Source organism: Monopterus albus, unplaced genomic scaffold (genome assembly GCF_001952655.1).
Source record: "Monopterus albus unplaced genomic scaffold, M_albus_1.0 scaffold52.1, whole genome shotgun sequence".
NCBI classification, from domain to species: Eukaryota; Metazoa; Chordata; class Actinopteri; order Synbranchiformes; family Synbranchidae; genus Monopterus; species Monopterus albus.
In genome coordinates, this window is record NW_018127932.1 from 1,999,063 (window position 1) to 2,002,449 (window position 3,387).

Here is a 3,387-nt window from a genome sequence, read left to right on the forward strand (position 1 = left end):
TATATTACTTGTGTGGTGTAGAAGATAATTATTTAAGAATGTAATTATGTAAGAATGTTAACAGTTATAATTTTTTAGTATATTACTTGTGTGGTGTAGAAGAGAATTATTTACTGCTTGCAAACCAATGATGGTAAGATGATGTCATGGGGTAGGACTGGATAAGTCTGACTTCTTCCTACTCCATTCAAGCATGTACTAGGTATAAGCAAATTGATATTGGATTATGTGTAAAATGATGTGTCATATCATGTTGTCATATCAACTGTCTTTACATGCTTGAAAGAATAAATCAAATCAAAGAGTGCTGAGTTTGAAGATAGGCCTTAAATTACATCCACAGGTGCACCTCCTATTGCCTCAAATGATGTCAATTAGCCTAACAGAAGCTTCTAAAGGACTGACAGCATTTTCTGGAATTTTCCAAGGTGTTTAAAGGCACAGTCAACTAAGTGTGTGTAAACCTCTGACCCACTAGAATTGTGAAATAATCTATCTGTAAACAACTGTTGGAAATTGTACTTGTCATGCATAAAGTACAGTAAATGTCGACTTGCCAAAACGAAAGTTTGACATGAAATCTGTGGAGTGGGTAAAAAATATGTTTTAATGACTACAGCCTGTGTATGTAAACTTCTGATTTCAACTGTATTTTCAGTCAAAATTATAGCCCGAAATGTTCTTTGTTTTCGCTGATGGTACTTTTTGTGTGTATGTTTGTATGCACCATGTGTCATGTTAAGAGTCTGGGCCAGTAAACAGCCAGAAAGGCTGAAAGGAAAGCTGGAAACCGCCATGATGTTGAACATTGTTCGCAGATGTTAACTAAATACAAGTCTTATTTTAGACTTGTATTTATGTTTGCAAAGGCAATAATTATAGAAGTGTGTTTTCACTATAATTAGGAAACAGTAACTCTCCTAAACCGTGGGAACTTCACAGGGGGACACCTGCTAGAGGAGACTGTTAGGACCCATGTATTGAACTTCGTTTGTATCATTTGAACTGCATGTTTTATTTTACTTTAATGTTGTAAGTTTACATGTCAAAGGCATCGTCCGTTTTATATAGTATACTACTGTACCTGTTTCCCAATTTTCATAGTATAATTAGTCAATTGATCTGAATTCTAGTAAAGAAAAAATTTTCAGTCAGAAGACACTTCAAGACAACTTTTTACTTGATTTATTTGAATCTGCTAAATCTTAGTTAACGCAGCTTTAAACATTTATTTTATGGAAGTTGCAGTAGGCCTATAATATATTCAGCAGTGCTCCTACCTGAGCACTGTTTGCATATTTCTAACTTTATCTTCTTTTCCTAAATCTTATTGCTTTTTCTCTCTCATTCTGTTTCAGCTGAATTGTTGCAGAGTTAGGCTGGGATCATGACATAATCGTCATGAGATGGGAAGGCTGGTGACCGCAGGAAGCGACAAAAGAGGTGGCGTTGTGTGTTGTGGCTGGCAGCTGCTGGTTCTTGGCAAAATTTAGGCAAAAAAAGTGCTGTTAAATCACCACAGGGAATCATTTACTCATATGTTGGAAGCAAGAACAAATTCAAGAGGTTTCAATGGGCAGTAAGTAAGACATTTGTCACATTGTACCAAAATAATCATGTAACACCTGTGGGAAGCTGAGGGTTTTTTTTGTTTTGTTTTGTTTTTGGCTTACCAAACTGTCCTTCCGCTTGTGGGTTGTTTTGGAGCAAAATCTCCACACCCAGTGAAGTCATGCTGATGCTGTTGAAATCCCAGTTTGTGGTAGCACAGCTGGTAACGCACAAAAAGATTAATGTAAAGTCAAGCTTAGAAAACCAGTTGAAAGTGCTGACATGGGCTTTTTACACTGTATCCAGTTCTATTTTTTTTTTTTTTTTTTTTTTTTTTTTTTTTTTTGTTACATACTGTTACATATATTTTCAGTGAAATATAAATTCTGTTATTTTTCTCAATCTCATTTCCCTGTCAGGTTGAGAGGGTTAAAAGTCATTATTAAAAGCTTAGGCAGGTACATTTTCAGATTTCCTAATAAAATATTAATAAATATTAGTATCACTCATGTTTCAAAATTTTTCTGATAGATGAATCATTTCATGAAATGTTGACAGAATGAATTTGTTCATCCTATCTTACTACTGTAGGAATCAAAATAAGTAAATCAACTTAAATGTTCACTTATAATTCGGTTAGATCTGGTATTACTCTATAACATGAGGTCAAAACAGGTGACAGCCATGAAATGGGCTCTGCTCATAAATGATTCACACTCTACAAACAAGTTGAATTAATCTTCTACGGTCTATTGGAACTTCTGACGTGTTCTGTATTCATCATTTAAAACCTCACAATTAAGAAGTTGGAACTAATTGGGCTACTAATTAAAACAAGTAATCTTTCAAACAAAAGTGGCAGTTAATTTTCTGCTCACTGACTAATCGATTTACTAACTAATCATTTTAGCTCTAACAAACATTCAGCTGTTAATGCAAGTAAAATAAACCAAACTGTATAGCTATCTTATTAGAAAATGTGCCTCAACACATGACTAGTGTTTTTAGTAAATAAAGCATAAATCTGTTTTCTGTGCATGTGTGGCAGTAGTTCATTCAGACTAGGTTATGAAAACTCAAACTCAAGTTATTTTTAAGGTCAATTTATTCTTCTGTTTGAGAGGCTGTGTGAGGAGGCGTTTTAACACTATTCTGCCTTTGCTACTGTACATCTGGGAGTTCTAACATGGCTGCTAGTGTTCTCTGGCAGCGAAGGTTTCCACTCCCTTAAATTGAGCGGTTCTGTAGCAAAGTTGTATGTAAAGTGTTAGCACAGTACTTAAAAAGATCAAATCTTAATGATTTACATTAAACTTTGTTTTGAAATATGTTAGTCTAGGAAATTTTGATAAAAAATAAAGAATAGCTTGCCAAGTAATCCTCACATACCATAGTTTTTATATAATTCTTCTAAAAACTACATAGTTAAAAAAACATTTAACTACTGGCTTGGTGTAACATTGCAGTATTTTAAAAACTACCAACAGGCTGTCAGGTTTATGGGTTGAGTGAGTTTCATGGTTGTTGTCACACATTAAAACCACACTGTTAAATTTCAAATTGTGGTTATCAGCATGAATATGCCATCGTTCTGGAAAAATGAACTATTCCCAACCACAATTTCCTCTTGTAGGAATAGTGAACCAGATTTTCAGTGTGACCCAGAAAAAAAAAGGTTTTGAGCCTCAAGTGGCAAACACATTAGGAAGATACAGATGTTTTGTGTGGAGGAAATTAGTTTTCCAGTGCTCGGTGTGCAGGGCAATGTTGTCAAGAGAGTGAGCTGTGACCATGTCCACACTAATGCAGATTTGTAAGAAACTTTTTACTATATGT

At 34.6% G+C, this 3,387-nt stretch overlaps 1 long non-coding RNA gene across 3 annotated transcripts in view; it reads left to right on the top strand.

Moving 5' to 3' along the window:
* Window positions 1-1,853, top strand: part of LOC109961083 (uncharacterized) — a 60,568-nt gene extending 58,715 nt beyond the window's left edge. For all 3 annotated transcript variants that reach the window (XR_002275093.1, XR_002275092.1, XR_002275091.1), the window contains one exon: window positions 1,359-1,853. This is a non-coding gene — a long non-coding RNA (uncharacterized LOC109961083). The remainder of the gene's footprint in view (window positions 1-1,358) is intronic.
* The last annotated feature ends 1,534 nt before the right edge of the window (window positions 1,854-3,387 follow it).